Source organism: Juglans microcarpa x Juglans regia, chromosome 3S, assembly GCF_004785595.1.
Source record: "Juglans microcarpa x Juglans regia isolate MS1-56 chromosome 3S, Jm3101_v1.0, whole genome shotgun sequence".
In the NCBI taxonomy this organism is placed as follows: domain Eukaryota; kingdom Viridiplantae; phylum Streptophyta; class Magnoliopsida; order Fagales; family Juglandaceae; genus Juglans; species Juglans microcarpa x Juglans regia.
This window is the reverse complement of record NC_054599.1, coordinates 2,338,548-2,348,046: the sequence shown is the minus strand read 5'-3', so window position 1 is coordinate 2,348,046 and position 9,499 is coordinate 2,338,548. Positions and strand designations below refer to the sequence as shown.

At 32.6% G+C, this 9,499-nt stretch overlaps 1 pseudogene; it reads left to right on the top strand.

Annotated features, from left to right (window-relative positions):
- The first annotated feature begins 928 nt into the window (after positions 1 to 928).
- On the top strand, positions 929 to 7,599 carry LOC121257100 (annotated as a pseudogene).
- Positions 7,600 to 9,499: the final 1,900 nt, after the last annotated feature.

Below are 9,499 nucleotides of genomic sequence, written 5' to 3'. Positions count from 1 at the left end.
AATTCTTCAATACCTCAAAAATGCTATAAATTTTGGTCTGTTTTTCTCCTCAAAGTCCTCTCTTCAATTGTAAGCATATTCGAATGTCGATTGGGTTGGATGCCTGGATGACAGGCGTTCCATGGGAGGGTATAGTATTTTCCTCAGCAAAAATCTTGTTTCCTCTACTACTGAAGTTATTTGGGTTCAAACATTACTTTCAGAACTTGGTATTCACTTGTCCGTAGCTCCAATATTATGGTGTAATAATATTGGGGCCACATTTCTGGCTGCAAATCCTGTGTATCACTCCAAAACTAAACATATGGAGGTTGACTTTCACTTCGTTTGAGACTGAGTTGCTGCTAAAAGCGTTATTGTCAAATTTATCAGCTCCAAGAATCAAATTGCAGATGTATTTACTAAACCATTAGTTTCAGACAAATTCTTTCATTTTAGGTCAAGTCTCAATGTGTTAAATACCCCCTTAAACTCGAGGGGCCGTATTAAGCTAGATACAATAAAATTAGAAAATAGTAAGGTTCTAGAAGAATTGTAAGAATTGTAGACAAGTCCTTCTCTACTGTTATGTAACGGCTTTGATACTTTTATACGTGTATAAATATCCCACACAGTGTTAATGAAAAGTAAGGAAGTTATCCCTCAAATCTTCTCTTTCTGTTAGGGTTAATTGGCTATAGCTGTAGAATTTTAAATAGAGATAAATACTGATGATCTTGATTGAATCAATCGTTGTTTGAGGTAATATTTGTTGCGGCCGTGAAGTTAGTTGTGCTGGAGGCAATACCTGGTGCCGTGAAGTCGGGTTGGTATCTTATCAGTCGCAAACATGAATTCTTTAATTCCAAATTAAAGCATGCAGTTAGCTAGCCATTTATTACACTTCGACAAAAGAGCCGTACGTAATACTTAAACCAAACTCACAATCTAACAAGCCCACGATAATATATAGTACGTACTGAAGTCCCAGCAAGAGATCAAGACTGCAAACAGTTTTTTGAAAGCTTTGTGAAACAAAATTAAACAAAACCATCCACAAAGCTAGAAGAGGGAATTGCAGAAGCAAGATGCTGATGGGTGATCATGTCAAGGCATCAAGAAGCAGTCATGATCACGAGGAGCCACTAAGTCCAGCAGCTCGGTTTTTTCATGCGCCACGCTTTAACGTTTATATCATTGCCATCATGGGGTGCAAGACAAGAATCAATCCTGACGTTGTTAAGGCTGGTTTGGAGCAAACTTTGGTCAAGCATCCTAGATTCTCCAGCAAGATGGTAAGAAATTTATCATACGGCCAGCCCTATAATTTCTTTCTATGCTTCTTAATTCGCTGTATGCATGGGGTTTCTGATCTGTAGCTTGGTCGAAAACCATGGTTTACTTGATCAATGCCATAAAGTAAACCATGAGGCGAGCGAATTAAGTGGCATTTTCATCAGTTGCTGGCCAGTACTTGTAAAATTCAATATTCTTAACGTATTTAATCATGTGTTTCTTGCTCTTTCATGAAACGAATTAATTAAAGGTCGTTGATGGCAACAAGTACTGCAAAAATAAAAAATGGACTAGGACGAAAGTAAATCTGGAGGATCATATTATTGTTCCCGAATTGGATCCCAACATAGATTTTCCAGACAGATTTGTTGAAGACTACGTGTCAAATGTCACAAGAACTCCCTTAGACCTCTCCAAACCATTATGGGAACTCCACATTCTCAACATCAAAACCTCAGATGCAGAGGCTGTTGGGGTCTTTAGGATTCACCACTCGATGGGCGATGGCGCATCCCTCATATCCCTTCTCCTAGCCTGTACACGGAAAACCTCTGACCCAGAAGCATTGCCTAGTGTTCCAGTGAAAATACGAGCAGGTTCAACGTTGAATTCGCGGGATGGGTTTTGGTGGTTCTTTTTAGCAATTTGGCTATTTTTAAGGTTGATTTGGAACACTTTGGTGGATGTGTTGCTGTTTGTGGCGACCATTCTATTTCTGAATGACGTGAAAACTCCGATCAAAGGTGCACCCGGGGTTGAGCTGAACGTAAAAAAGTTCGTGCATCAGACTGTCAGCTTGGACGACATAAAGCTCGTGAAGAATGCAATGAACACGGTATGTACGTACATACGTTGGTTCACAACTTGAACCCATTTTATGCATGTTCGTCTTAATTAATTAGTTGATTTATTTACTTCTATAACATTTCTCTTTTTCATTCAAGTTTGCAAACTAATGGTCCCATGAAGTTCGACACAATTTCATATATGCCATTAATTATATTTTGATTTGGATGCATTTCGATTTCCAACTTCTTTGAATGATGTGGGACACGGAAAACTTTTTAATAATGTTGTCAACAGTAATGATACAATAACAACCAAACTATATTAATTATTTTACTAGTATATAATAAAAATATTTTTTTAAAAAAAATCAAGCACATTTAAATAAAATATATAACAAGTCAGAAAATTTTAAAATCTATTAATAAGTTGTACAGAAGTTGTTAAGTAGTAGTATATACCTTTATCAGTTAGGGTAATGATATCCCATACACCTCTTTTACTACTGTTTTATTATCCAGTTTTTTTTTTTTTTTTTCATTTTGCTCTTTAAATCTAAATTAAAAATTCAAAACATGAATTTCTCGCATAATTTAATAGAAAATAAATTCAATTAATTAATATAATCATGTAAATTAATTAAAAATAAATTTAATTTTATAAAAATTGACTCAAAGAGTAAAAGAAAGTCAATTTTTATAAAATTGAATTTATTTTTAATTAATTTACATAATAGTTGATTGAATTTATTTTCTTTAAAATTATGCAAAAATGTCATGTGCTGAAATTTTTAATCCTGAATCAAAGAACAAAAGGAAAAAAGATAGTTGGATATTAAAAAATTAAAATAGTAGTAAAAGAGGTGTAATGCATCATTACCCTTTAAATATTATAATATATTTCTTTATTCTCTTTCTATAATAATCATCTATTTTCTTAAAATCCGCAATTTTCAGACAGTAATATATAATATATTCTTTCAAATTTGTATTAAAATATTTTCTTCCATTTAAACATTTAAGAACAGATAGTTTCCAATTGAAATATTGTTTACTCCAATCATGTTTAACTAAAATACTTGTTTTATATCATTTTATTAAAATATTTAGCATTCCTATTTAAATATGATTTTAGAAAACTAGGAAGAATAGTATATTATGATTAAATATTAGATATTTTACATTTTAAATATTTTTAATTTAAGAGACTTATCTTATCTTATATAAATTTTAGATTGGACTAGTATATATATTATATTGGATCCGCTGGGCATTTCTTCAGCCGCCAGCCGTTAATTTACATGATGGATAATGATATATACCTTGTACAATTTTTTTGCATCCGGATGAGAGTGCTGATCTCAGGGTTCTCAAACTTTGCATCAATTTCGAATTCCAACAAAACTTTGCCCGGGCTCATTTGGGTTGAAATGAGATGAAAATTTTGTGAATAGTAATAAGATAATTTGTAAATAGTAATGAGATAATTTGAATTGAATATTTTTTGAGTTTTGGAAAATAAGAGAGAAAAAGTTGAATAAAAATATTATAAAATTAAAATATTGTTTAAATATAGTCTTAAAAAAATATTGTTACAGAATGCAGAAACAAATAGTCTAAAAAAATAGCAATGATATTAACATTTCATTACAATAATAACATATACAAAAAACCTTTGGCATAAGTATAATTGAAACATGACATAACATAACAGATGTCACGTTTAACCCCTGTGTCAGGGTTGTGCAAACCCCATCGGTAAACCGAGCAGAAACAAAAGTGAAATCTCCCATTTTCAAACTCGGTGAGCCGAGTGTGTGTACAACAAAGACCCACGCAAAAAATCACTTTGTCTCCAAAGTAGGTGCACTTAGAAACAAAGATGTTGATGCCAACGTAATAACAAAGGTAATAATTTTACACCCATGGTACAAACTATAAACAGAATGTCATGCCAGAGGGTTTTCAGATACAATATCATATAAGAATATAGTAATGAGCAGATAAATATCATATAAAAGTTTTAGACTTCATATTCGCATTTTTATACAGTAGAGAAACATAGTACCAAAAATATTCATGTCTACACGTCATGACAAAAATATTTCATTATACTTCATAAATATTTCATTATATGCCTGCATGTAATGGCAGAAAATGATCGAGATTGTTTTCATAACAAAATCTGCAAGTTTTTCACAATAACAATCTTAGACATTTTTTGTTACAAAGTTTAGTATAGGAGCACTGCTTACCTAACTTTTGAAATATACTATCTAAGCCTTGAGTCCGAACAATAGTAGTATCATAACCTAATCCAAATCACCATCAGTATATTAATAGCATCTTTAAACCAACATAAATAACAAAATTCTATAGTCTGGACTACAGCTCAATTAGAACAAACTCTTGAGCCTATAAACGAGCCATTCAACATCTACTCCACTTGGTGCCTCAGATTTATAATGGCCCAAGGAAGATATGTCCCAAAAAATACAACTCCACCAATAATCAACCCGCCCTCCTTGAATTTCAGTACTTATAATCCATTAGAAGCCCCACATGACAATACACATTCACTACCCAAATATATTTGTATACCGAATTCAAGGTCGCAAACCGCTTCCTCCAATGTCCATGATATCTCAAAACCAACCTCCACTCAAACTAATACGATTACATAAATTTCACAGACTTAGTCCACAAAATCTCTCAACCGTCCGAAAAATTTAACAACCCAAGTTAGCCATAAATGGACCGACAATTACACGATAGCGAGAGATTCGAGAACACTTACCACAACGAAGTGAGGTAGAGCAACAGGATTTTGGGGGCAAGGTGGTGGTTTTGCAAGGAGGGTTCAACGAAGCAAGGCGACATGACTGGACAAGGTGTGCCAACCTCTACCAGCCACAGTGGCTAGCTTCGTACGGAGAGAGAGAGAGAGAGGCCTGTTTGTGGCATGTGGTGGTCAGGAAGAGCGGCGGGGAGATGTGACCATGGAGTAGGGATAGAGATAGAGACAAAGAGAGGAGTGAGAGAGAGAGGGAGAGAGAGAGAGAGAAAGAGGGATGAAATGACTTACGGTGCGGCACAAACTTGGGATTGCACCAATTTATGATTACTAAAACTTTAAGTTAATTATATAATATAAACATATGTAAAAAAAGTTTGAATATATTTGTAATAAATCCCAAAGTAAACACCACCTGATCTCTCTCCAAAACCACATTGGTATGGCTATTATAAGCTGTTTTTTCGTAAGAATATTGTTTCAAGCTGCAAATGATGCTTAATTGTCAATTGATAGGCATTTGTTTATGCACTTTCTTTATACGATCCTACCTAACAAATAAAGCATTTGTTTTATTCGTAATTTTGATGTGGATGAATTTTACAGACTGTAAACGATGTTGTTGTTGGAATAACTCAAGCTGGCCTATCGAGATATCTGAATCATAGATATAGTAAGTTTCCAATTACAATTCCATAGACGATCATTTTGTGATATATTAATGTATTGTTTAACCTCATTCATGCTGATCATGGCATTTTTAAGTGAAAAGTCCCCATTTGCACTTGATCTGCTCAAGCAATTATGCATGGGTACTCTATAATATCATGTTCAGTTGTTGCAATAATTCCCAAGGTAGTAGCTCTTATCTTCTAGGAAAATAAAAGCAGTTTCTTGGTAATGATATTTATCGTACGTCTTCTAATTATATGGTATTAATTAAATGCTTAACTGATAAGTTGTCAATCGATCATTGATTCCGTATCAGAAAATAATAAGATCACATGAATGATACTCACAATGATGATTAATAGTATTTTTCATTATGCATATCATGTATAAGCTACCGACACCAGCATTAATGCTTATCCGTAATGCATATAATATAGTTTACTCATCATGTATAGGTGGTGAGGAGCAAAAAGATGGACGAGTGAAGCAAAGCAATAGCAATATCCCCAAAGGTATCCGCCTTAGGACAGTCATTCTCGTCAATCTCAGAAAGTCTGCAGGAATACAAGTAAATTATCTTTCTGTCTTAGTTTGAAAATTATATCATCATCATCCCAATATGCATTAATTAATGCTACAATATTAAATCCAAACTCTAAAACAAAGTACAAACTCTAAATTACATGACTAAACATCAAATCATCATACCTCTAATAGAATTTAAACGTACAGGATATGGCTGATATGATGGCTACGGGGTCGAAAATTAGGTGGGGAAATGTGATCGGATATTTGTTCCTCCCATTCACCATTGCTTTGCAAGACGACCCATTGGATTATGTTCGGAAAGCAAAGGCCACTATTGATAGAAAAAAGCTCTCACTTGAACCCATATTCACAAATACTTGTCTTGGGTTAGTATTCAGAACATTTGGAACCAAGGTACGTACGTAGATACGATCGATCTCCTTAGACCTAACACTTCAGTTTTATAACTCAAGCTAGCTAGTTATTGTCAAATTATAAATTATTACCAAGGATTAATTAATCATATATATCCAAATTCAAGTGAAGCATTATATAATCCCATATAAGTAATTCATCACTTACATACATAATTGTGGAAGCCTTGAGCAGATCCTTTGTAAAAAGTAGGTCGATCTCATTGAAAGAAAGTATTTTTTTCTACTTTTTTTGTGAAAGGGTCCATTTTTTTACAAATAGACTGCATGAGGGTCATTTGTACAAATCATTATTGAAAAAAATGGGTATATCATTGCAGAAAAAAAAATGTTTATCATCACTAGAGGTCAGTACGACAAGCTGCTGAATAATGTCATAAATTAGGTTTACATCATGGATATATAACAGGTTGCTGCTGCTATAATACGCCGAGCACTCTCAAATATAACAATGGCTATTTCTGGAGTGATTGGTCCGCAAGAAGAAATTAGCTTTTATGGCCATCCAATTGCTTACCTTGCTCCTACTGTTTATGGCGCCCCAAATGTAAGTTATCCAAAAAATACATGAAAGTCAATGTGTTGAGTGAGTGCACATAATGAATTGAAGCAAAAGTCTTTGAAGTCGAAACCCGTGGCTTACAATTAATTATCCTAATGCTTTGTTCTTATACGTTTTTCTCCTATTTGTATTGCAGTCATTGGTTCTCCATTTTCAAAGTTATGTGAATAAGATGATTATTTCTTTGTCAGTTGACCCAAGTGTGATTCCTGATCCTCACAAGCTCTGTAACGATATTGAAGAATCACTCAAAACTCATTCGAGATGCTGCAGTCAACAAAGGACTCATCAAGCTGGATGTCGTCTAAAAATTGATCTTGCCATTCTAGAAGATATTCAAATTTTGGATGAATTTTTAATATGATATGATATAATCTATAATTAATAGTTCAAATTGAAAAAATGCACTCAAGTGGGAGCGATAAATAAAGGATTTTAATAACTAATGTGGAATTTTCCACATTAGTAGTGTGCTAGGTGTGTTAAAAAAAATGTTTTAAATAGATTTTCTCTAAATAAAGTGGACCTAGACATTTTTTGGTCGTTTAATGTTTGCATGAAATATTTATATGGGCAGGAATAAATGTTGCAATTAGGTTATAACTCTTTATTGTTATATGATTTATAAATTTATAAGAACATATAATTTTTTTTTATAATGCTATTTCTATCTATATATATTTCATATATATCTAGATAAAATAACCATATGTATTTTGTCTTCAGTGGGCAAACGTCCCTTGGACGTTTCATCACTACACACACACACGCACACATACTACTAAAGCGTGCCCTGTTGACCAATAAAAAATTCTTGTTTACAACACATATTATACACACGATCTACATGATGTTTATAACTATAATACAATGACTTATAAAAACCAAGTCACAACTATGTATAGATATTTTTAAAGTATATCTTGTACAGATATTTCACAAAAACGATTTTCCAAAACATAGAGACCATCAAGATACTGTTTCACAAAAATTATAATTCATTATCTTTTTCTTTACTCCTATTCCCCCATGGTCCCTTTTTTCCTCCCTTCTCTTTTTCTTTTTCTTCTTTTTTTTTTTTTTGGTCCAACAAAAGGGCTCGGGCTTCACTCACTTTTCTAAGATCCAATCTTTATCCCGATTGTTAAGCCGTTTGAATTCCTCAATAAATTGGAGTATGTCGGTGATTGCTTCATCAATAGTTCCAAGGCACTCTAAGATGGAGAGCTCGGGCAAACTCATGACCATCATAGGTACAATTCTCTCTGGAGGATGTGTCGTGCTCTTCTGCTTGGTCATTAAGGCCCTCGTTTAAGGCTATACCAACTTCTATTATACCGGGTGTGGAATAGTAGTGGAAACTATCATAGTGAGATTTCAAAAAATCTTAACAAGTAAGCAATTAACATAGAGTAGATTATTACAAGCATATACAAGTAAACCACAAATAATGACAATTTATTGATAAATGAATGCATGGACATGAACTTGACATGAAAGCATGTATGCGACCGACTTTTATAATCATCAAGCATCCCAACCTGGGTATCAAAGCAGCCGAATGGGTTTTGCTCATGGTCTTCGCCATTTTTATTCACACCAGAGTTCAACAGGTTAGCTGAATGAATAGCTATGTAGGCATATCATACACCTTGAAATACACTTTACATCTAAAATTAACAAAGAGATTATTATTTGTTAGTATTCACATTTAGTACGTTCTAATTTTTGCCAAAAATTTATGTGGCTACATAGCTATTCATTCAGTCATACTGCTGAACTCTATCCAGCTTGAAGAAGAGCAAATGAAGAACGGAAGAAGCAAATTTGTAAAGTAAAAAAAAATTACAAAACATTAGATCTATATTAATAAAATACACTTTCTTACTTTACGAATATTTATAATTATAGTAATAAAATTATTATTAATTTTTTTTCATAGGGAGATTTATATAAGATTTAATAAGAATGAAATTTTTAAAATTTACATATAATTTTTATCTAAAACATTTATTTCAAAAAAAATATCTAAACAGGGCTTTAAATTAACAATTCTAAATATGACATATGAATAAACAGAAAAAATATTACAAAATAAATAGAAAAAACATACTTGAAATAAAAGAGAAAAAAATAACCAAAAAGTAGAGGAGAAATAAATGAACTATAGGAATAGCACAGATGACCAGGCAGTAAAATGTCGTAGAGCAAGATAAGAACATAACTAATTGATTCATGACAAAGAACATATAAAGAAACAAAACATAATAAAATTAGGATTTTATTTATTGAATGATACTATAATGAAATATTAAGAATGACAATAGAAGAAATTAGGATTCCTTATGTCAACTTTTTATTTTAGCTACAATTGCATTTATACAAGTATAGAAAATTTGAATAACTTGTTTTTGAATGATATAGAAGAGAACATAAAGTAGATGACAAC